The sequence below is a fragment of the Dermacentor silvarum genome, chromosome 10 (genome assembly GCF_013339745.2).
Source record: "Dermacentor silvarum isolate Dsil-2018 chromosome 10, BIME_Dsil_1.4, whole genome shotgun sequence".
NCBI lineage: Eukaryota > Metazoa > Arthropoda > Arachnida > Ixodida > Ixodidae > Dermacentor > Dermacentor silvarum.
The window spans coordinates 149,952,786-149,978,974 of NC_051163.1; the positions used below are offsets into that span (position 1 = coordinate 149,952,786).

The 26,189-nt window shown below is 44.2% G+C and overlaps 1 long non-coding RNA gene across 1 annotated transcript in view; it reads right to left on the reverse strand.

Annotated features, from left to right (window-relative positions):
* Positions 1–26,189, reverse strand: part of LOC119431068 (uncharacterized) — a 109,441-nt gene that overhangs the window by 19,826 nt on the left and 63,426 nt on the right. Inside the window, exon 3 of the long non-coding RNA XR_007463936.1 lies at positions 15,143–15,663. This is a non-coding gene — a long non-coding RNA (uncharacterized LOC119431068). The remainder of the gene's footprint in view (positions 1–15,142; positions 15,664–26,189) is intronic.

A 26,189-nucleotide genomic window follows, 5' to 3' on the forward strand; every position in this document is an offset into this window, starting at 1 on the left:
GGCGCTATCTTGTTCCTCTAGAGCAAACTGGTCCGCGAAAAGGGTCAATACAGTGAGAAAGTCTATGGTACAGTGCCTAGAATATTCTAGGCGCTGTATCTATGGTTCGAATTAGAGTGTACTAGACATAGAATGGTGTTAGACAATGGTCGAGTGGGCCGAACGGCGCTCTCCCGCTGAGGCGCTGTTTGAGGAAAAATTGTACGAGGGCACTGCAAGCGAACTGGACTGGGGCAGAGATGCGCTCCGCGGCATATTCAACGTACTTTCCCTGTGGGTGCCGAGGCCGATTGCGCATAGTACGCTCTTAAAATAGTGCTTTATTTCAACTGCAAATTTATGTTTACACCATTTTGCCAAACATATATATTTGAGGCATGGATTATACAACGCGACGTTTTCAATTTCGCTGTCGTAGTTAAGGGCATCGTCTGCTGGCGAACGCCCAGTTTCTATCGCAGAACGTCTGGGCAGTACATTTTTTTAATGTTTCAGTCGCTTTGGTGCGCCCGTGACTCTTGACAGACGGTACCAAATGTAGTTTTAGCCAGGTGATTTGGTGTTTTTACTACTGTCTTCTAAAAGTAACTGGTATCTCTGCAACATGAAGCTAAGTAAGACAATTTTATTAATGATATCGTGCCATTTTAAGCGCGCTTCTTGTTCGTGGATATTGATCAGGGACAATGATCGAAAAAAAAAAAACATTACAGTGTAATAAACCATGTTTATTAACTGCGAGGCACGAAGAACGACCAATCTATTTCTAGGTAATTAAATCAAAGGGTCCATAGACATATTTATGATATGTGTACAAGGGAAAAAATAACAAATATTCTAAATGCAAGAATTGAAAAAGCGAGAACTCCCAACCAGAATAAGTGCACGTGTTTATGGTAACAAACACACTTACTAGTGAATACTGCACATAAAACTCTCATTACAACCATCTTATATATATATATATATATATATATATATATATTACATGAGGCCGAATAGTCGTTTACGTTCGAATGTAACGCATAACAGCATTATTCAAGTCTCAAAGGTGAGTAACCACTGCAAGTGAGGACTGTTATTCCAAATGATTGTGCTGCCGGAGAGCCGTGGCTGTTGTGCAGAGGTGCAGTTCCTGAGAGAATTAACGCAAAGGGTGTTATTAAGTCCTGCTTAACAAGTTCCTAGCTATCATTCAATAAAAGCGCCCCGTTTTGGGGTAGCCTGTAAAACTGCTAACTTGATTCAAGACAAGGAAAACTTTTTTGACAGTCTCACCATGTTTGCAACCCAATAAAACTGGGTGGCCCATATGGTACCACACTTATCTTCAACAGACGCAACAGATCTGCACATATCTCTATGTGTATGTGAGACATCTCGTTCCTTTAATTGTTTCATTATGGGCGTTATGCTAGTGCACCGCATAACTGAAAGCAGCCGTTTAAAATGTAAAAGCTGCTGAGTTGAGCGGTCATACATTTGGGAACGGCATTACATTTATGTATGAAATATAGGAGAACCATAACATGTTTTTCTCGGAAAACAGACTCGAGAATAATTTTTGTTTACACCCCTCAAAAAAGCCGAAGAACGCAGTCACCCGATTTTGTTTTAACATTTTAAACAAATTCTTCGGTTTTACGTGGCAAAACCATGATACGATCATGAGGCACCCGATTTAGTATTCACCACCTAGGGTTCTTTAACGTGCACATAAATAGAAGTACACGAGCCTTTTTCCATTTCGTTCCATTCAAATTCCGCGACCTGGATTGAACCCGCGAGCTCCAGTTTAGCAGCGCAAGGCCGTATCCACTATATGTATAGCCACTAATTAGGCTACCGCGCAGGCTTTCTTTTCTTTCTTTTTTGAAGTATCGACTTAAAAAAAGAATGCCACGTATGGCTTACGGCCAAAGATTAGCATATAGAATGACTAACTAAAACCGTTTTCGGCGCTCGAGGTCCGACTGCAATAAATGACCCCATACCAATTACTCCGCATTCTGTTACGCGAGGAAAGCGGAAACTTGAATGGAATTCCTAGGTATACTTGAATGTGGCGCGAAATACATTTCGTGAAAAGGGACAGAGAAGAGGAGACAGTGAAGCGCCTCACTGTCGCTTCACTGTCTCCTCTTCTCTGTCCCTTTTCACGAAATGTATTTCACGCCACATTCAAGTATACCTAGGAAATCTCAGCACCAACTTGCCCAAGAAGAAGTTCTTTTTGAATAGAATGTTGCGCTGCACTTAACTCTTTTCTTTATCAAAACTTCACGTATTTCTAAGTACAAGGCGCCAAGTGGGGCAGATATGCTTTACTTGTTTGAAACGGCAAGCAGGAAGGTTACATATGTTTCTTCGTCTGCGTTTCACAAGACCTACTGATGGAAAACAATATGTGCAACAATACACACGAGAGGTGCATGCTGCCTGAAGTACGAGAAAAATATTTGTTCTCCAAAGGGTAACATGGTAACAATGAAAGCCGACACTACGGCCGCAATGCACACGCAACCACTCAGAGGCATTAAAAATTAAGTAAAATAAAGAGAATGAAAGGAATTTATTCTTAAGGCATATATACATGTCATATGTAATTATGAACACCACTTGAGCGGTCTGAACACACATACCAGCGCGCGAAGTAGTACGAATGACCCTGCCGAGCAGTATCGCCAGCACTTTCCAACGGAGCGACATTGATGAGTCCCAATCCACTTCGATCGCAGCGCCGCCACAGTATTTTTCCACGTCGGGCACCTCACTGCAAAGCATGCGCCGCCCCAGCCACTCGTCCCACTCAACCGTATTCTAGTACACTCTGTCCGAATGTTCGCGTCTGCATGAGGTCGACTTCTTATCGACATCGGTGTCGTGTCGGGATGTATTAATTGTGATGTACCGGCTGTTAACCGATTATCGTTGTGAACAGTTGAAATTTCTACCGAAACACATCGCAAATACCATGTCGTCGGCACTGCGCCAACAATATACGAGTTCGCGTCCTCGTCCACTATGCAGCAGGCTACCCGCGCTATTCCATATGCCTGCGTTATCTCCTACACAGCGATTCTGATGGATGGAGAGGAGTCACTGGTTTCTGCCTTCGATGTGTGCACGGCTCAGTGACGATCGTCTGCTGGACGAACCACCGATGCCCTACAAAATGTTCTCGCCGCTCGCCGCTAGGGTACAGTGCATGCGCACTCGGAACGTGCAGAAGGCGGATTATGCCACCGCCAAGTTCTTCGCTTCAGGGCACAAGTTTGCCCTAAACACTGTATATTGAGAAGAATTTGCAAATTTATTGCCTTCAATTTCGAAGCTGGTTCCTTGAAGAGTCAATTTTTCCCTTCAGGCCATTTTTCCTTCAAATTGTTGTCTTCTGGTCCATTTAATTCGTGGACAATATTACGAGGGATATTTTTAAGCATGAAATGCTTAAAGCTCCCATTATCGGCGACCTTCAAGTAACCTTGAGCCAAAAGCCAGAGCCGTTATTCGGGTATAGGGACCATAATTCGGGCACTCAAACGAAAATATATGGGCACTCAAAAGGGAGCATCCGCACATTGTTGTGAGAACAAAACGATATCATCCGGGCAACCAGTCAAAAGTTAAGAAAATGTGGTCTCTGGCCCCCAACTCTAGCTTTGTACAGGACCGCATTACATACGCTAGACACTTCCCAAACAAGTTACAAAAAATATTGCTTCTGATTTCTTCCTAATGTTTGTTCACAATATCACTCTAGCTGTAACTTCTAGGAGGAGGAGCAACTTTTATTAGAGAACCAGCACTTTATGATGACCGGGCCTAAGCCTCCCATGAGAGGACGTCGAGGGCTTGCCTCATTGCCGCCTCACGGGCGCGCTGGGTGGCACAGGTTTGGTCGTCGAGGGCAAAGCTCCGTAGAGCCCCACGCAACCTCGACGAGAGTGTCGTGGCAACGCCTCCTCTAGAAAAGGCGTTAGTCGTGGTGTTAATGTGTGTATACTGTGCTGGGGACTTCCACAGCATATGCGGAAGCGTAGCCGGGTGAGTGCCACAGGACCGGCAGTTGGGGTTAGTGTAAACGTCTGGAAATATAAGGTGGAGGCGGGCAGGTGAAGGGTACGTGTTTGTTTGTAGCAGATGCAGGGTAGTAGCCTGCGCCCAGCTGAACTTGGGGTGAGGTGGGGGGAAGGTTCGGCGACTGAGGTAAAAGGCCTCAATGAGATCGTTAAAAGTGGTCAGATTGTCCTTGGTGTCCAGCTCGTCTCCAGTGACTCCGGCGTGGTTGACTAGGCCTCGCATAATGGAGTGCGTGACCTCGTTGAGGTTGGGGAGGTATGGGTGGACAGGGCCCGCATGGGCCGGGATCCATGTCAGGGAGATCATGCTGTCTTTAGAGTGTGGTGCCTGGCAGAGGATGCGAAGTACTTGAGGAGAAATACGGCCTTTGCTGAATTTAGTGACGGATGAGCAAGTCTCACACGATGGTGTGACAGGTGGGATCTAGAGTGGCCAGGTCAATGGCCACATCTTCAGCCGTCTCGGCAGTGGGAGTAGTGATGCTGGAGGCGTGCTGTAGGACTCCATCACGTGCGGCGACAGGCCACAAATCGTGTGCCATGGGAATATTGGGCTGCATCAACAAATGTGATGCCAGGTACGTGAGCAAGAGCTTTTATGATAGCTCTGGCAGGATGCATGTTTCTAGGGATAGGGTCTGTGTGGATCCAGCTACGGATGGCAGTCGGGATCAATTGTTTGGGGACCTGTTGCTGATGGTAAGTGAACCCAAGTGTGGAGAGAATAAAGAGTCCCGTTTCAGTAAGGCTGAGCCGTTCAAGCTGAGAGCGTACGCTGAAGATTTATTTGTCATTTCCAATAGCGGCGTTCAAAAGGCAGATAGAGAGGCTGCCTGTGCTCTTTTGAACAACATAGGTCCTTCAGTCGAGAGCGGTCCGCGGCAAGAAGAAAAAGTAGGCCACAGAAACAGTGCGTGCAGCAATATTGACCTAGATTTATCAGAGCCTGTGATCATATCTTTTGGAGCTTTTTTTATTGGGTTCAGCCACAGAAATGCTTGCTTGGCAATCCAAAATTATCTGACCGAATCTGATCGATTACCATGCTAGACTGATTGTCCCCCTCCCCACCATAGTGTTTTGATTCATTTATTTCTTTTTTTTTTACCTATTATTAATTAGTTTTTTTAGCTCTCACAACATCTTACTAAGCTCCAGTGTTCAAATCGTTACTTCCCTTGTTTTTATAAACCGAATATAACCACCCGATTCATAGCCAATCCCCCACTGTGGGTATGCACTACAACCACTCAGGTCAACAACTCACACTGTTGGACGCAGAAAAGCGGTTGAAGGCAGTGGCACCACAGGCAACAAAATACGCCATATGGAAGTCACTTCATGCTTACATCTACTCTCGATTACGAGAGAGCTAGCATTTTTTCAAGGCACATTTTTTTTCCTACGCCACTTCTTGGAGCTACCCAGCACTTTCATGTTCAGTTCAGTTAAGACACGTGATAGTGACATAGAGGCAACACGCAAATGCATGTTGCCTGTTATTAACGGTTCTCAAAGGCAATCTCTATTATTAATTCACTACAGCACATGCACAATATTTTTTCTTTCAGTGCTACTCCATGCACAGTATGCAGACTATATGGCCACTGCCACTTCCAACCTCCATCGCTACCACCGTAGGCACCGCACGCCATAACACACAAGAACCTATTTAATTATTATAATTAATAATTTTTTTCCGAACAAATGTAACAAGTCTCCTGCATGTGGAATGATCTTCGATATACCAGTCGCAAAGCCTAATTGACCACATCAACCGGCCTTTAGCGCACGGTGCCACTCGTGTGCATCAAAACACTTGTCACGAGTTTTTATTACGGAACCGATGCAGTGCGGTCGGAAACTGGCCTGTATCGAATCTGCACTGAGCTGAGACCGACACACTTGAATCCTAAACGTGGACGCGCCGCACGTGTACGATGACTGTCGGCACAGTCCACCAGGTGGATGCCGCTAAATTCTGAAGTGGTTCACACTTGCGAAACTTCTGAGGCGATTCCCGCTTATGTTACAAACCCTGCTAGCGAGCACGAATTAACAGCGATCAGAGCGGCCACCATAGGCCGGCAAGTCGCACATTGATTCTTGCACGCAACTGTCACCTGGGTCTCTCGCTGCTCATAGAATAATAAACTGCGGATGTGGCGTGCAATGGCTTCGCTAAATCAAAAATGCAGTACATTTCAACAATAAATTGATAAATTGTGGTAGTGAATGGGGAAAAAATGGAATAGGGTCAAAATCGTTCTGACCGCTCGCAGAGCCCTAGGGTGCCGTTTGCGCAACCTGCAGTTTGGGAACCCCTCCTGTATACTACAAACGTTGGAAAACTGTCAAATATGCAATGGCTTGTGCAAACTCCCTCATCACATAGACAGCGTTATATCATCATCAGCCTATAATTATGTCCACCGCAGGACAAAGGCCTTTCCCTGCGATCTCTAATTACCCCTGTCTTGCTCTAGCACATTCCAACTGGTGCCTGCAAATTTCCTAACTTCATCACCCCATCTGGTTTTCTGCTGATCTCGACAGTGGCTTTCATGAAGGCGTACTGTGCTTTCATTGGAATGACCGAAAGTGCTACGTGCTACGTCTGCAGCAGCGAAGAGAACATAGAACATTTGTTGTGTCACTGCGATCGATTTCAGTCGGAACGACAAACTTTAGCGAACGCATTGCGACAACTTGACGATCGACCATTGTCCATGCAGGTGCTCCTTGAAGACCGTCCCCATCGTTCGTCAGCCCACAAAGCTCTGAAGGCACTGTTGTCTTTCTTGAGGAGGACTGGCCTATGTGAACGCGTTTGAATTGCTCAGGCCCTCCGCATGCGTGCGCGAGCTCACCATGTCCTTCCTCCCCCCCTCTCTGTCTCGTCTTTCTATTCCCTCTTTCCCGTCCCCCACAGTAGGGCAGCCAACCAGACGCATTTCTGGTTAACATCCCTGCCTTCTCTTTCTCTCCTCCTCCTCCTCGACAGCGCTTCCCTTCTGTTGGTATTCATTCTATAACCCTAATGGTCCACCGGTTATCCATCCTACACATTACATGGCCTGCCCAGCTCCATTTCTTTCACTTAATGTCAACCAGAATATTGGCTATCCCCGTTTGTTCTCTGATCCACACCGCTTCCTTCCCATCTCTTAATGTTAGGCCTAACATTTTTCGTTCCATCGCTCTTTGTGCGGTCCTTAACTTGTTCTCGAGCTTCTTTGTTAATTTCCAAGTTCTGCCCCATATGTTAGCACCGGTAAATGCAATGATTGTATACTTTTCTTTTCAACTACAGTGGTAAGCTCCCATGCAGTCAGGATTTGATAGTGCCTGCCGTATGCCCTCCAACCTTCTTTAAAGAATATAGAGGCCGACTGGCGATCCAGAATCCTTGTTCCCTTGCCAGGCTATTGAACATTATCTTTGTTTTCTGCACATTCATCTTCAACCCCACTCTTACACTTCCTAGATTAAGGTCCTCAATCATTTGTTGTAATTCGTCTCCATTGTTGCTGAATAGGACAATGTCATCTGCAAACCGATGGCTGCCGAGACATTCGCCGATGATCCGCACTCCTAAGTCTTCAAAGTCTAAGAGCTTGAATACTTCTAAGCATGCAGTGAATAGCATTGGAGAGATTGTGTCTCCTTGCCTTACCCCTTTCTCGACAGGTAACTTTCTACTTTTCTTGTGGAGAACCAAAGTAGCTGTGGAATCCTTGTAGATATTTGCCAAGATATTCACGTATGCCTCCTGTACTCCTTGATTACGCAATACCTCTATGACTGCTGGTATCTCTACTGAATCAAATGCCTTTTCATAATCTATGAAAACCATATCAAGAGGTTGATTGTACTCTGCAGATTTCTCGATTAACTGACTGATGACATGGATATGATCCATCATAGAATATCTCTTCCTAAAGCCAGCCTGTTCTCTTGGTTGGCTGAAGTCAATTTTGCCCCGATTCTATTGGAAATTATCTTGGTGAATATGTTATACAATACTGAAACCAAGCTAATGGGTCTATAATTCTTCAATTCTTTAACGTGTCCCTTCTTATGGATTAGTATGATGTTGGCGTTCTTCCAGCTCTCTGGTACAATTGAAGTCGTGAGGCATTGCGTATAAAGGGCCGCAAGCTTTTAAAGCATGACATCTCCATCTTTGATTAAATCGAATGTTAATTCTATCTTCTCAAGTAGCTTTTTCCCTGGTCATGTCATGCAAGGCCCTTCTAACTTCAATGCTAGTTGTAGAAGGAGCCTCTGTATCCTATTCATCACTATTTCGAATGAAAGTAGCTTGGCTGTTTTGGAACTGTACAGGTCAGTATAGAATTCTTCCGCTGCTTTTCCTATATCATCAAAATTGCTGATGGTATTACCTTGCTTATCTTACAGTGCATACATTTTGCCTTGTTCTAGGCCAAGGTTTCTTACTGATTTCATGCTGCGTCCATATTTTACGGCTTTCCTAATCTTTTCCATGTTATAATTTCGGATATCCCTTACTTTCTTTTTGTTGATCAGTTTCGACAGTTCAGCGAATTCAATCTGATCTTTTGAGTTGGGGCCGTATTCTGAAACGTTCCCCTTCGGCGATATTTCGCTTAGGCGAAAGTCGCGTTTAATAAGTCAACTGGCTGCTTACCCGTGACGTCAGCATGCACTACCAACACGCGCTCTCGAACGCTTCGCAAAACACACGAGAGGGCACACCGTGCGAGTGCAGAGCGGCTCGGATGTGTTGTTTTCGAATGTATTGGCCGCAGTACGACACAGGTGTGCTCGTTTATTCAATACATGTCGGGAGCACGCACTGACACCGTGACGTCAAAATGACGTACACCGGAACTACTAGGTGGCATGACTTCTTTTCCAGTTTTGCTCAACCAGCCAATCAGCGCGCGCCTGAAAGCGAAAAAAGAAATTTCGCCCAAATGGAACGTTTCAGAATACAGCCCTTGGACACTTTCATGTTTTGTTATTTCTTTATTAGGTCCTTTGTGTCTTGGGGAGAGCTTACCTACTGGTTGCCTACTGGTTACCTCCCACTTCAATTGCTTCTGAGATCAGCCTACTTACAGTTTCATTCATTACTTCTGTGTTAAATTGTCTTCATTTTCCAGTTCTTAAGCTGCATATTGTTTGCGAGCTCAGAAGGGTTTGGGTACGAGCTAGTTGGTACTGATCATACATATTTAAAACAGCGCCAAAAAACACGGACAAGAAGGAACAAGGGACGAGCGCTGACTGCCAACACCTTTATTGAAGCTTGCGCAAATACATACAATTCGCAACAGGCAGAAAGAGAACAAAAAAAGGTGAAAGGGAAGGCGAGTCATCATCAGTCAACTCCTGCTGCGCATGCGTCAAAAACACTAAAAAATACAAATTTAATAATACACATGGTGGGCACAGGCCAAGGTGATGAACTCCTGAGGAAATCAAGTTCCTTAACGCAGAGAGCTATAGATGGGGCACTTACACAGGTGGCTCCTAACTGACACATAGAAAAGGCCTAAAAAATGTCCCTGGCCATATGATCGCTGTACCTTCTTAACACACGTGTGTTATCTAGGAGTGGTGAACACCCACACTTTGCACAATGAACAGCAAGATTACTGCCAGTCTTAATCTTGACACAGTACGCATTCTCATGCAAATGATCATTAATACAACGTCCCGTTTGCCCTATGTAAGTGCAGCCACAAGAGGAGGGAATTGAATACACTACATTGGTATTGCAATCTACAGGCTTGGCAACATGTCGCTTATTGCACAGTCCAGGTGTTCTCCGGCTCTCGTCGACTTTTTTTGCACAGCCTTCCCAACTTGTTAAAACACCACCTTTACACCAGCCCGCCCTGCGGCTTTCTTGATGCGATGGGACACACCATGTATATACGGGATCGCAACAGTCTTGGTTAAATCCTCAACCACTGCGCGCTGTTCCCTGGGGGAACGAACCTCTTGCAATAAAGCTTCCGTCAAGGATGACAGCAGTTGTGCAGGGTAGCCACTTGCCTTAAGCCGCTGGACTTGATTGGAGAAGCTGCTGGACATCAAGAGAGGGCAAGAGCTAAAGACAGCATTTCTAAGGGCCCCTAGGGCGATGAAGCGCTTCACCACTTTTGAATGGTTGGATGTGTAGGGGAGGAGGTGCTTTTTTGAACGCGGGGCATACATCCAACAAGTATGCCCCTCCTGGCGGTGTAGTGCAAGGTCAAGGAAGCGGATTTTGCCGTTTTCAGGCAATTCCCTTGTGAATGTCAAACCTCGATAGATGCTCCTGAATTTTTCAAAAACTTGGTCGAACAGGGCTGTAGCTTTATTAGGGAGGGCAAGGAGGATCACCAGAAAATCATCAACATGACGAAACACTTTCACAGGCCCTCTTGTGCTGAGTTGTTCCTGGAAGAGACTATCATAGTGCGCCAACAATAAATCACTCATTATTGGCGCAATGCGAGAGCCTATGCATATCCCGTTCTTTTGCACATAGTACTCTTCATTATGCACTACAACGGTGGATCTTAGGTAAACCTGCAGCAAGTCCAGGAAATTGGTGACGTTGGTGCCAACTGCGTTCTGGAACCGGACTTCGCCTATCGTTTCTATGCCTTCTTTCTCAACGGCGAAGAGGTCATCTTGTGCAAGGGAATAATACAAGTCCTTGATGTCTACCGCGAATGCCTGTGCTCTTTTGATGCTTGACTCCTTCAAGAACTGGTCACCTCTGTCGAGTTGCGTACTAAAAACGGGTCATTTATCGGAAGTTGCCTAAGACCTTCCAAAAGGTAGGACCCGAGGCACTTCTGCCAAGTGCCCACCTCTGAAACCATGACTCTGAACGGGTTGCCAATTTTGTGAGTTTTAACAGTAAAAAAGGCGGAAAGGCACATTTCCTTGGAGCGCTTCATCGCACTAGACAACTTTTCTAGACCGGATTCTTCCCTCCTGCCTATGGCGAACTTCTTGGTCTTGGAAGGGTTGAACCCATCGGCAACTTTGAAATTTTCTTTGAGAGCGGATTCTGCGGAAAGGTGATATTGAGAGTGGCATACAACAAAGCCGCCTTCTTTGTCTGACACGACTAACAGTCACTAATCTGCAGCGATTCGACGACGGTTGATACCTTGGGTCGACAGGGACCAGAGGTTCCCAATGGAAGTGCTTCAACACACTCCAGAACTACCCTTTCGCATTCGGGGGAAGCAGCTCTACTCGCAGTGGCTCGCCCCCCCTTTCACCTTTTTTGTTCTCTGCCTGTTGCGAATAGTATATATTTGCGCAGGCTTCAATAAAGGTGTTGTTGGCAGTAAGCGCTCGTCCCTTATTCTTTCTTGTCCGTGTTTTTTGGCGCTGTTTTAAATATGTTTGTGAGCACCAAGGAGGTTTAAATAAAACTTGCTGGAGCAAAGGGGACGCCCCTGAGCTGAAGCCGCGCGCCGCCATGTTGGCATAGGCAGAAAGCACTCCTTCTGCCACGGCAGCCGCAGTGTGTAGTCGGTGTAGTGGCATCCGGACGTTGTAATGACATCGTGCACTGCGTATGGCTGCACAAATCGAGCGAAAAAGGACTCTGGGATTAGGTTTCACTTGTAAGTAGCACATTTTGAAGTTCATGAAAACTTCTCTGCCTGTCGCAACACATGCTGACAGCTCGCAATCTGTCGGCAATTCCGCATCTGACGGTCATTGTTTTTTCCAAACAGGTTTCCGAAGGACCCAAATGTGCGAAGCACGTGGAAGCGGGATGTTCGGTGTAAAGGCTGGAAGCAAGAAGACAGCGATCACATGTGTTCGAGGAACTTCACGCCAGGATGTTTCGACCGGACCGGGCAGACGATACGGCTGCAACCCGGAAGTTGTCCGACTGTGTTTGACGCATTTCCAAACCACCTGCAAAAGCCAGTTAGTACACATTCTTGTACTAATTGACATCACCAGTGTGGAGCGTGAATAGGAAAAGAATGCACTGTTTGCTATTCGCTGAAATTAAATAGCTGACCCCATAGATTTTGTAATTGGTTGCTGTGTTGTCTTAATAGGTTTGCTCAAACCTACGAGGTGTTAAGTAGCATCGTTTAGGCAGTATACAAGCAGCAGTTTTGTCTTACATTTGTGCCTTTTCTGTTCTTATATTTGTGGTTGCTTTACGCAATGCCGTGAGTAAAGTCAGTAGTTTTAAACTGTGCAATTCTCGTTCCAGCTGAAAAGAAAGCGACCACCACTGAGGCCTCGGAGTACTCCAGTCGAGAGAGGTGTTGAAGTTGACAAAGTTGTTGAAGATGTGGCAGTTGCATCACCTACAAAGCAGCATTACAAATAAGTACTTCATGTTTCTTAAGAGGAGATAACAAGGCTCAAGAAGATCAAAATTCTGCAGCAGAGGAAGCGGAGATTGACCAAAAAGAACGAGACTGCTCACGAGATAATAAGGCATATCAAGGACCAAAAGCTCATGTCTGAGGAGGGCATGGAGGTGTTCACTGCAGCCTTTTCTGCTGATATACAGCCACTCCTCAACAGGGCAGGAATAGATCACAAAGGCACATACCCATCTGAGCTGCGTGCATTTGCGTTAACGCTGCACTTCTATGCTCCGTCAGTTAATGATTATGTAGGTACGCTCGAAGTTTAATGGAGCACTGCCAGCAGAGCGCACTATACGAGAATGGTACAGTTCCATCAACGGGGATCCTGGCTTCACAGCTCAGTCAATGTCTTTCTTGAAAAAAACTTGTCCACTGCCGCACGGAGACTCTGTACTGTACTTTGATCGTCGATGACATGTCAATAAGGAAACATGTTGAGCTTGTGGGCTACAAAGTGGTTGGATATGTGGACATTGGGCGTGGAACGCATGAAGACAGTGTGCCTGAAGCCAAGAATGCATCTGTGTATATGCGCCTTGGCTTGATCTTGCGAATTAAGTTGCCACGGGTATTTTTAAATTGATTTCTTGACAGGAGGAGAGAGAGCCGAGCTAACAAAACAGTATATTGAAAAGCTAACGTCAATAGGTGTTGAAGTTTCACTGACATTTGATGGCGCTGCACCAAACATCACCATGGCGAAGTGGCCGAACGCTACATAAGAATCAGACTCCATCACGTGACGAAAGAAAAAACAGGGAAATGAGTGCCAATAAAGTGAGGTCTGCTCTTACGAGGCTGATTATATCTAAAGACCAGTGCAGTATATTGAAAAGCTAACGTCAATAGGTGTTGATGTTTCACTGACATTTGATGGCGCTGCACCAAACATCACCATGGTGAAGTGGCCGAACTCTACATAAGAATCAGACTCAATCACGTGACGAAAGAAAAAACAGGGAAATGAGTGCCAATAAAGTGAGCTGTGCTCTTACGAGGCTGATTATTTTTAAAGACCAGTGATACAGACCCTTGACCGGTGTTTATGCTTGCAAGGAGAACGCCAAAAGAAACAAAATAAAGTTATTGCATTGTTATCTGCCATTAGACTTCGAGTTATTGACTACTTCCCTCTAAGTGCTCGCCATAACCGTTAAATTACACGGTGGGGGAGACGCAGTCAGCGCAGCGGATGCGCTGCGGCTCCCGTTTCTTGCATAAGGAGAGATGGCCACCACACGCGTGGCGCAGCTTCACCGCCGCCCATTGGTAGGTATAGGCGACCTCCGCTCCAGCAGATTTATTTAAACCTCCTTGGCGAGCACCAGCCTGAATTGGTCTGCTTTTACCCTTACTGCATCTAGGCTGGCCTGTTTCCTCTTGACTAATTTCACTCTTTCTCTCTTCAAATTGAGATGAATTCTAGACCTCACTAACCTATGGCCACTGCACATTTCCTTACCTACTAACACTTCTACATCCTGCACTATGCTTGGATCGGCAAAGAATACGAAATCTATTCCACTCCTTGTTCCTCCATTAGGGCTTCTCCAGGTCCACGTTCTGTTGCTACACTTCCTGAAGAAGGTATTCGTTTTTCGGATCCTATTCCTTTCCGCAAATTCTACTAACATCTCTCCTCTTGCATTCCTAGAATCGATGCTGTAGTTGCCAATTGCTTGCTCACAAACCTGCTTTTTCCCCACTCTTGCACTGAAGTCGCCCATGACTACAGCGTTATACAGGGTGTCCCAGCTATCAAGCAGCACGATTAAAAAAAAGAGGAACGGCGTTACGTGATGCAAACCTAGTGCGTATTGTTTTTGGTACACTGTAGTAGACGCCAGTATTTTTTCGTTACTGTGATTTAATTCACAAATTGTAATTAATTATCCAACTCGAGAAGTACTGTCCTAATTGTCAAAGTGTTGAGAAAATTGTAGAGCAACATGAAAACCCCCCGATACAGCTTTCTGTTGCTCAATACGTGCTACATAAATGTGTTTTTCCGAGTGCGAAAGGAGCCCACGAATACACGCAGAATTGCGGCGCGACTGGTCCCTCGAGGCACTTTGCATGTATTCTCGGGCTTCTTTCACGCTCGAAAAGAAACTTTTATGTAGTACGTACTGAGCAACAGAAAGCTGTATCGGGAGTTTTTCATGTTGCTCTACATTCATTTGTAAATAAGTTCGTAAATGAGTCATTCAACTATAAGCACTTGAGCTAGGAAGCACAATTAAAACAAATGTGAACTGTGCCACAGATGAACTGATAAGCTTGCAAGAACCATAACTGGGTAGTGGCACATACTACTTTGCCCTGGTCTCAAATGTTTGATTCTGTTTTTTTTTTGTTTTTTTGCCAACTTCGTATATTATGTGTAATTTCAAGAAACTTATTTCCACAGTCGTAAACACATTTTAGGCCAGTCCACGCTTAAGATAAGCCAAACCTCTAATAAGCTGGCATAGCAGTAAACTCGCATGAAGGCAGTTTTTTAAGAAATTCTCATAGACAGTGGAGTCAACTATCCTCTAGGTAACACTACAAGAAACTTTGTAGTTGATGTACCCAGAAACCTCTGGATGCAGTTTAGAGCTGACCTACTGCAACAAACAAACTGAGTGATCTACAAAATAAATGCAAACCCCTGACCTTTAGGACTTCTTCCCTGCATGCCAGGACATGTGATTGGACAGATGGCGCTTTCGTGAAAAGGATGCACTGCAGTGCACACAGGAAAAGCAACGCTCTCCCGTGTGGTAACGCAGATGGCGTGTCAGGTGGCAACTCTGAATGAATGCTTCAGGGCACAGGTGGCACTGGTGGGGGCGCTCTCCTGTGTGGCTGTACACATGTTGCTTGAGGATGGAATTTTGGGTGAACACTTTTGGGCAGAAGTGGCACTTGAATGGACGTTCCCCTGAGTGTGTGCGCAGGTGAGCGATCATGGTTGCCTTTTTCTTGGTCTTGTAAGGGCAGAGCTCGCAGAAATGCTGCAAGCCATTCGGACACACAAGCGATCGGTACTTCTCTTGGGACCCCAAAGGCAAGGAACCTGCAAAGTCACAGGCAACATGGGAAGGTGATGCAAATGAAAACACTTCCCTCGACTAAAGTGCTAGACCTGGCAATCAAATAAGATTACCACAATTGTAGGCAATATACGTGACAACCTAACACACATACTATAACAACACACACTTTATTGTTATGGCAACAGTACCCTGATGAAACACATTTCTCACACCAGTTGCAGCTGGCAATAATAAAGGTCGAACTTGGCATGCAATTTTGATGTCTTGCCTAAATAGTCAAATTACTTTGTATAGGTCGCACTAAATTTTGCACTCGGATATTAAACTAAGCATTACATGTTTTCTTGCATAGGACTTGTAGAATGCAGCACAACATGCATTAACTGATATTTAACGCATGAAGCATATAAAATTAAATACGAATATTGGTGCAAGAAATTATGAAAGAAAATGAACAAGAAATGAAAGGAAGAAAATAATACACAAAGCATTTATATAATTTAGAATGGCACCAAGTTTGCTGATGGAGGAGAATAGAACCACATTTCTGTGCACACAACAAAGGATTTCTAGTTTCTAGCACCAAGGGACGCCGATGAAGACTTGAAGCAGATAGGACGAGTGCCAGTCTCCGTTTGTGTACCTTCTCACAATAAACTAGAAATATGTTACCGTACCAACTCGCCAAACTTTCCATGCCTCTGCAATAAAGGATTCTTTGTCTGTATTAGTGCAGTGTAAACTTTTTTTCACAATTGTTTCACAAGAGTTTCAATGAAAACAAAATGCAACTAGTACACGGTGCTGAAGATGACCTATTTACCAATTAGTGCTTCTGTAACAGACACTGCCACATATAGACACCTGAATAAACAACTATCTCACAATGCATAATTCACTATCCTGAATGGATAAAACCTCCAGGCTGGCGATACACAGAGGTCCAAATTAGCAAGTGACTTTGATTTGCTTAAACAGTCAAGTACTTTGTAGGTGTAATACTGCACAATGCACTCACCTATTTAGATGAGTATTACATACTATTTAGGCATCACAGTATTTATACCATGCAGCACAGCAAGAGCACCAACTCAGATATAAACATATGAAAGAATATATAAAAGAAGTGAACATGAAATTATACGAAATACATAGGAAAACAAAAACGCAACACATTCCTACAAGAGAGCATGGCACCATGTTTGATGGTGGAAGAGAATGCAGCCACATTTCTTTGCATTAACCCTTGGTATTCCAGGTACCACGTTCGTGGCAGTTTTGTCGAAATTATTTTATCTAGAAATTCGATTGCATAACCCCTAATTCCTAGCTGCCACAAATGTGGATGTTGATGCTTCCACCCACGACCACAGAAGGGCGTTTGTTGTTTTCAAAACATGGCTTCCACGTGCGGCCGCAAAGACTGTGAGTGTGCGGCTTTTTCTTGCTTCTCGGTGTATATTTCTTGTAACGTAAAGTTCAAAACACCGACATCACCTTTTACAAAGTCTGCGGAACATGCCTACATAGTTTTATTATGGTATCACTGGTTGTTGCTTACTTTTTGTATAGTTGGCTTGCATACACGTTTGTGCCACAGAGGACCCTGAGGTCCTGTTTCGCGGATAAACGACGATAAGTGTAACGCTGTGTCTAGGGCTCTGCAGTTATGTCTTTTTCATTTGTTTGCCATCAAATACCTTTTGCGCTGGTTGTTTGCTGTCAGTTTAGTTTACGTTGACGTCTAAAAAAAAAAAACTTGTGGACTATGCAGGCAGCGCCTTACAGAGGAGCAAATCCAAGCAATTCTCTTTGAGTCTGAATATCCAAGTGGAAGTGACGAGGAAAGTGTGGAGGAAACTGATTGTGACGAAGAGTACACTCTGTTGAAAAGACTGTCGCTCAGTGACAGCGAAAGCTATACAGACTGAGCAAGAAATGCAGGTAACATCTACTCAGATGAACAAGCAGAAAAAAAAAATATGGCACTGGATGAAAAAGGACATCAACATCAACTGCAGTAAAGAAAAGATAATTCTGAGGCCAGCAGATGGCTTGGAAAAAGTAAGAAGCACTTTGAATATGTTTCTGAAGCTTGCTGATCATGACATGATAGAGTTCCTCACTATTCAGTAAAACAGATTTAGAAACAAGAAAATTGCAGTCGTGTCTTTCCAGTGTCAATACTCGCTAGAAGGCATGCCTGAATCCAACAATGAGTGTACTGATCTTTCACCTGCCATGGTTCCTTCAGCGGCATCTTCACCAGAGGCGTCAGCCTCAGGTAACGCCATAGTATCAAAAAGAGCTCACCACGTAGAGCTGTCTGTGAGGCATGACAATGTTGGCCAATGGCCAGTGAAAGTGGCTAAAAAAAAATGCCCCCATGTGCAAGTTGAGCTCATACAAAAGGCACACCCGATTCTTTTGCAAGAAATGCTCGGTCTATTTGTGTGTAGATATTGAAAAGATCAAGTCCTGTGAAGTTTTCCACACTTCCTAAGAGCCGCCAAAAATCAAGATCTGTTTTATTATTTTCACTTTCTCATTCCTGAGTGCCACATATATGGCAGTAACAAAACTTCTGTAAAATGTGTATGCATTTTTTTGCATTTTTTTCTTTGTTGTCAATACTTTGAGCAAGAACAGCCTAAAAATATCAGTTTTGGTTACGTACACTATGTGCAATGTCCGTGGGAAACAAAGGGTTAAGGAAAGGAATGCTTCTTTGGTAGTGGCACTGTAAAAATTTCCTGCTATAATGTTTTCCTTGATGCTGTGAAAGCAAACTCTGCTGTAGAGTGCTGGAGATTACTTATCTACAAATTAGTTTCTCTCTGCGACACTTCCACACCCTCATGTACTGTGTTAGCAGATCTGTGAAGACAGATGCAATACTCCGCCATGGGGGACCTCGATGAAACTATATTCTCTACCATTACATTGCAGTGTCCTTTTTTATTTACCCCAATGATTGCAACTTGGTGACTGCAATAGAACCTGTTCATTTCTTTCATCATTCCGAGAGACCAACAGGGCAGAAGGTAGAATGGATATTTCACTTGATGCAAACGCAGTCACATCACCATCACAGTGTTAAATCAATAACTCAAACTGCCATGTCATGTAACAGGACAACCAGATGGATGCTTTCGGAGAAGTTCATGAGATGAATTCCTGATGAAGTCCAAAGCATGCATCATCTTGAATGCACAGTAGGAGGAATCGACGCATCTGTAACAACACAGAGATCACTGTTAAAGCCAGCATGAATGCAAACAGCACACCCACACAAACTTTTTTCCTTTTGCATCAATCAACTTACTGAGGCTGAAGACAAAGTGCAACAATAACCAATACAATGTGGTCATATTTATGTATTATAAACAATTATTCACTCATGCAAAACACACTTAGCTGGACCAACTTCCCAGGCTCCACAATTTATCAAAAGCTGCAGAAAAAAAAATTGCAAGCTTGATAAATTCGCAGGAAGAAGAGAGTTTGCACATATGGCGCCCCAGTCTCAAGCATGCATTTTATTGCTTACTTGTTGTATCACGGATGAGCAAACAAAAAGGCAATGCGTATTTTAGGAGAACCAGCACTTGTAAAACTTTTTTTTTTTTTTGGACAGCCATGACCACATTCTCAGCAGAGCCGTATAAAGAAATGCCAGACCTCCCTTATCTCAGCGTAGCCATGAAGTCACAGCACCCTCTAAAAATTCTCAGACAGTGGTATCAAGTTCCTCTCATACTATCAGGAACTCTAATGTATGAGGAAACTAGGAACTTCTCAGATCAGTGCAATCAAATAATGTAGTCACTGGACTTAAGCAAAGAAGATGTCGCAGTGCAAGTTATGTTAACAGGACGATGAGCCCTGGACCTCCCTTACAGAATGTATGTGAGCCAAAACAGTGCACACCTATCAACACCAATGTAAAAGATGTGAATATTTTTTTTAATGACAAGTACTGACGTAGCGCCACCAAACTTATGTGATTACACGTAATTTACAGCAATGCGCAATATACGCAGCTAATCTTTACGTTTCTTCAAAAGCAAAACTTGCCCAAGAACGTGACCACTGCGACTCTAGCCAAGGCTGCCCTGCCTAGGGTGGCTCGCGGTAATCTTTAGTATATGCATGTGCACTTGGCTGCCTAGCACCACAACTGCATTGTCGTGCTCTGCGCCATGCGTACCATGTCTGCTCATGCCAAATTCTGCCTATGCCCCTTAGTTTGCTGTTACTGCATAAGTTTAATTCACCAGTTAGATGAATATTTAATTTAGAGTGCATATACATTGACAGCCCATATAGAGGTACAAACGGCAAAATCTCAGTAGCAGTGCTTCGTTAAAGGGCACAGGACATCAACAAACTGTTATTTACTGGGCGAGATGCGTTCACTATGCTGCTCTACGATAAAGAGTCGGTTCACATGCTCATGTGAAAGTAATATCCAAGTTACTGAAATCAAAATCGACTTACATCAGCAGCTTCACCATTTCAATGTCACAGCATGAAATTTCCATAGATTAGGCCAAATTTCCCTTTTTTTTCTAAAGAATGCATAAAGTCCCTAGATCTAGGAAGAGTTTTGCACAGCTGGCAGCACTGCATATTCCGAACAATACAAGTCATACTTAAGGCCTCAAGTCATCAAGCATCACAAAGATAAAATTTTTGCCATTTGAGAAGCAAGTGAGAGCACCACCACTGAAAAGAAGTTCAGCTTTGCTTGAATATACATAACAGTGCCATCTAGTAGTTTTTAGAACCAAACTGCACTCGGCATAAAACAAGTGAATAGATATATTCACTTGCAAGTGCTGCTACATGAATGTGAAATACAGCATATGTTTAAAGGTCCCATGACTCGGTCACCCAACAGCTGTCAGTTTATATATGTAAATGAGAGTAGATGGCACAATATGGTTATACGCACTAAGAAACTCGGCTCCCAGCAACCATTTTAACCAGAAATTTCAATTTGAAATTGCTGCCTCTCAACTCCTCCCATCAACAGATACCACCATTTTGGCAAGGCTTTGTGATGTAAATAACTAAGGGGCCACCTTCATTGAAACAGTTCAAGACCACATCAGCTATATTTTCATGCGAGAGCGTTAAGGGACCCGGGTCGCAGAAATTCTGGCATCAGTGTTGGTGTCTGCGTAAGCATCGGTGTCCGTGGCTCTGGCAGAGAAATTCATCGGGAACCACTTCGACCACGCAGGCCCACCGCGTGGCGCAAGGGTTTAGTGAACAAAAATGTAATTTCTCAAAGTAAAATCTACCAGAAAAATCGTAAAGCACGACTTAACTACAATCTAAAGACATAGTAGCGTCAGATTGTAATTTGAATATACGGGAAAAAAGCCTGATAAGCAGCCAGGCATCTTTAAATTTCTATCGTGTCCCACTCTTAAAGGCGAAGCTTAAGCGTCCTCCGATTCTGATGGTGCATGGCTAACTAAATCCTGGTGTAAAGCATTGCTAGTGACATAATCATTATTCCTTTAATAATGGCACATTTAAAAACCCGAAAGAAAATTATATTTTGTACGCAAATATGCAACAAACATTGATATTAAGCATGGTCACCGAAAAAAAGAATATATATATATATATATATATATAGTGTGAATGTGCTCTTGTACGATCACCAACTTAACAATCAACATACAGTAGTTAAATATTCGCCGATATTCCCAAAACTGTTTTTAAAGGCTGTCTGAGTGCCATCCCCTGGGCGATCGTCTAATTACCATACCGATCGCTACTGAGATTAGCGGGTGCCCAAATGGCAGAAACAAGAATGATCCAAGTAAAATATTTGTGATAAGAGGCACTGACCTTCCAGAAACGCCTTTAATACATATTCAGCATCTGAATGACACAAGCAGAACTGATTTCAAAAACATTTCTGCAGTTCTATGAGAAGCAAGTGACGTGCTGATCCTGAAATAAAGAAAAACCCTTTCAATTAACACATAAGTTATTCTTAATGAGTGTCAAACTATAGAGTAAAAACCGCTTCCAAATATTCTTGCTAAAATTTCACTGCACGTGTGTTAGACTGTATAGTCCAAGGGTTCTCAAACTTTCTGGCCTTCGGGAACCCCACCAGCTTTCCCACAGTGCTGCAAAACTCTTCCTCTCACCCTCTTTTCAACAATATGCGCAGGCTGATGCCTCTGTTACACAGGCACTGTCGTTGCCATTGAGTTGAATGGCAGTTGATACTAAAACTATCATTCAACCGAACAGCAGCCTACTTGGATGGTTCTAGAAAAAATGACCCCGGATGAAACTGCCACGAATGAAATGGCCCCAGACGAAATGACCGTGCATGTAAAGTAGGAAAAGAGTACCACAAAGGTCAGATGACAGCAGTGTTGCAATCAAATGTTACGTGACAATAATACAATTCAGCGCATCCTCATGAAAGATATTGACATACGAAAGACTTAGCAGCAAGCACGGGACGGTACATTACAGAGAACAAGAACGTAGATCAGACAAGTTCCACCCATGCAGTTCACCAGATGTGCTCCGTTGTCGTTTGGAAACATGGTCGGTCAGGGGGGCAGCCAACAGTTTCGAAGACGATACACTCTTTGTGGTCTGAAGAAACGACCATGACGCAGAAGAAATAGCCCAGAAGAGAGTTGGTGCTTCCCGGAAGACATTCTGAGGAATTATGAACCAAAAACCACAATTTAATTACAAGGCACACCATAGTGGAGGACTACAAGTTAATTTTGAACACCTGGAGATTTTAAATTTTACATAAATTCAAGAACACAAACATTTTTTCATTCGACTCTCATCGGAATGAGGCCACCGAGGCAGAGATGAAACACACAACCTCTACTTCAGCAGCCCAATGCCGTAGACTAAAAGGCCACGCCAGGTCTAGCAACGTCACTAGATATGCAAAGTAATCTAGTAATGGTGAGGTCTAGCGCCAATCCGCCTTTTGCATAAAAAGGAGCGCCATCTTCTCTCTCCTCTTCCTGAACCGCCGTTCACTCGACCGTGGCTCCCCCTACGCCATGTGCTGAACTAGCAGACGCTCTTCGGATCAAATGCTGTCGCTACGTATCGTTCGTATTTTGAATGGAATTTTTTCACATGATATTATGACTGGCTGCCGAAACATCAAGTGCGTCTAAATGTTGTTGTGCTTGGGTGTCTCTGCTATTAGCGCTCAGACACTGTGCCACGCCGCTCTCGGCGTTGGTTATCTACCGCCGTTGCCTCCCCGCTTAAGCAGCTTCAGTCCCTCGTCGGCCAGTGGCCAACGTGTTATGGCCTTTAACGCAATGACAAGGCTGCGTTAGCAAATGATCAACGAGCAGGATATAGGTAGTTGTCGTACAGGTTTTACTGACTTAATTGTGAGCTACCAATCAATCGGCGGCAGCGGTCCAGCCATAAAAAGGCTCCAGTGGATTCGCTCACTTGCAGGGCATCTTACACAGCTCCATACATTTTTTTTTATTTTTTTTTCGTTCATTTTGTGAACTTGAGAAGCGCGGCAACAGTTCTCTCATAGGTGTGTGCAAGGCTGCTACTGGGGATCATTTTGGCGGTTGCATGTGTTGCACGTGGGTGGGAGAAATTCAGCGCCCCTTATTTTATCCAATATCTTATGAAAACGAATGCAGAGTACGAACAATGATTAACTTCCAACTGGCCACTGACAAAGCAACGCACGAATTAGCTTACTCTAGAATTGACCGAGGGCAGTTCTTCCGAGGGATTGTTCGTTTTCAAATGTCAATGAGTGCATCCGCAACACACGATCTGTCATATAAAGCGAAGTATAAAGTGAAGGAGGAAGCTGTCAAAATAATGATCCCGGCAGTTATATCAAATGTGCAACCACTATATATATTTTTTTTTCATCCAAGCGAATTAGCGTTTGGTGGAAGACTTGACATTACTCAGATGACTTTACGCCATGCCCACCAGTTCTCCTACGCTGTGATTTAGTCACATACAACAAAAAATGCAGCAACAAATGCCCCTCCAAGGAGGCCAATGGCTTCTTTTGTCGATATGTCATGACGTCACGGTTAATTCCCTTGCATCTGCTAGCCCGACATCGCAGGGGACTGATAGCGACAAAGGGATTAACCGCAAAGTTATGACCTGTCGACAAACGAAGTTGAGTGGCATATCTGATTCTCTGAAGCCAAACCTTCCCCCACGCCTCGCTACGCAGATGGAATCCGGAAGAGTCGCTTGCCATCAATTTCACGTGTACTGCGCCTGAAGGTAGCAGAGGAACATGAGCTTCGCGAACACAGAACTACGTTAGATAAGCACAGAGGAGGCACGAAACGCGGTACCTGCACATGCCGCTCGCGATGTTTGGAACTGGATAGTGGCGGACGCAATAAACAAGCAAGAACAAGCCCGCGCGAGCATGTGACGGCGCTCGTCCAATGGAGGGCCTAGCGTCGTGAGAAAGCGCAGGGAAGGAGGACGGCGGCAAACTTCCAACATGGCGCTACTTATTTTGCATTAGAAATACTGTATATGCTCCCTACGGGAGCAGAGTTGGGCATACTGGTTCCCATCTTGCCCACCGACACATACGTGTTAAACAGCAAAGCCACTCCTCTTGAATGAGGATAAGGCGCAGCTCAGCTACTGTGGCTAACTTAGCTGCCAAGTGTGCTTGCTCCTTCATTCCGCGAAGGCCAGGTGGCGCGGCGGCCGGCAACGCTTAGAGTTACTGACATGCTCCCTACGGCTCCCGTAGGGAGCATATACAGTAACTCTAGCAGCGCTCACGTATCAAGCTGATTTTAAAAGAAAAATGAAGGTAGGTAGGAGGCAAGATGAACAACCAGGTGGGGATAATTTACTCGGAAAAGGAGCTGGAAATAGCAACCCAACAATTAGGAAGTAATTTCAGATGATACTAAACAGAATGGACATATGCAAATTGAACAGGGCTTATTTGAGCTAGAGCTTGCTGAGGTCACGAATCAGGCCCAAAGGGAACAGAAGACGTAAACCCAAGAGCTTGTGGGATGAGGAGGTTAAGAAGGCCATAGGGAAATGTCAGGAAGCCCAGGGAACACAGATATCAAAGCAGAGGGGGTGAACAGAAGCTGATGTAGACAGAAAATGGGGTAAGAACTCCTTGAACTGTAGAAGGGAAGCATATCCCATTTGATCAATGAGATGATTAGAAGAAAGGGGACCAATGGCTGTCAGAAGTAAACAGAAAGAATAGAAAGCAGCGAAGAAAATTTTGGAAACATCTCAACTCCTTGAGTAATAAGACTAGCCTAGAGCAGAGGTTTGTAGTTACAGCTGAAGGTGTTTGGCTAGAAGGAGATGAAGCAATGGAACATATAAGAACAATGATGACCGAAAAATTTAAAGAATGAAACGTAGCATGTGCTCAATCAGGTGAGGATAGACCGGTTAGTGTAGCGGTTTCACTTGAACAAATCGGGTGGGAAAGGGCAGAGAAGAGGGTTCCTAGTAGCACGTCGACAGGTCCTGATGGCATCCCAATCTAGTTAATAAAAACATTGGGCCCAAAATCTAAGAAAGCATTAAGAGAGGCAGTGAGCAAAAGGATAATGGACGGTAAAGCCCCCGACGGGTGGGGACTGAGCAGGATGAACATGATATATAAGGGAAAGGGGGACAAAGTCGACATAAACAACTACCATCCCATAACAGTGACGTCAGTGGTTTACAGGGTGGTGATGCAGGTTATAAAGGACAGACTGCAGGCATAGGTGGAGAGCGAGGAGGTGCGGGGGAACTACAAAATGGGTTCCGAAAACAAAGAAGGTTAGAAGATAATCTGTTCTCATTGACACAGTGTACTGAAATAGCAGAAAAGGAAGACAGGCCCCTATGGCTCGCATTTCTGGATATTATGGAGCCTATGACAGTGTAATCCAAAAGGATTTGTGGTGCATGCTGAGCACTCCAGATGTGGAAGATGGAAGTAATCTTTTAAAAATTATCTATAAAAGTAACAATAAAGGTGCTTAATTATAAAATGGGGGAAAAAAGGTACCTGAGCCTATAGAGATACAGCAGTGGCTTAGGCAGGGGTGCCCTCTGTCACCTTTGTTGTTCATGCTGTATTTAAAAGGATTAGAGAAAAAATGAGAGAGGAGCGGACTTGCTTCAACTTTTCCTTTTTCAGAAAGGAGAATGTACTAAACAGTCATTACCAGGCAGATGTACGCGGATGACATTTCTTATGGCTGACAGCAAGGAAGACTTGCAGGAATTAATGGACATTTGTGGTAAAGAGGAGATAGCTTATTTGAAGTTTAGTAAAGAAAAACGGCAGTCTGATTTTTTATGATAATCAGGGCAGCGAAATAGGATACAGGAGGTTACGCTGGAGGGGTGGATAAGTAAATATCTTGGAGTGTGGATAAACAATGGGGCTGAATCCTAACGGAACATGAAAATATTTTACGACTAACGGTAGCAGGAATGCACCTGTGACGAAAATAGGGCACTGTGTAATTACAATAGGTAAAAAGTGTACATGAGAGGGATTTGGAAAGGGTGATGTCCCTAGTTTGACTTTCGGCAATGCGGTCCTGTGCATGAATCAGAGTGCGAGCAAGGTTTGAAATTAAGCAGCGAGGGGT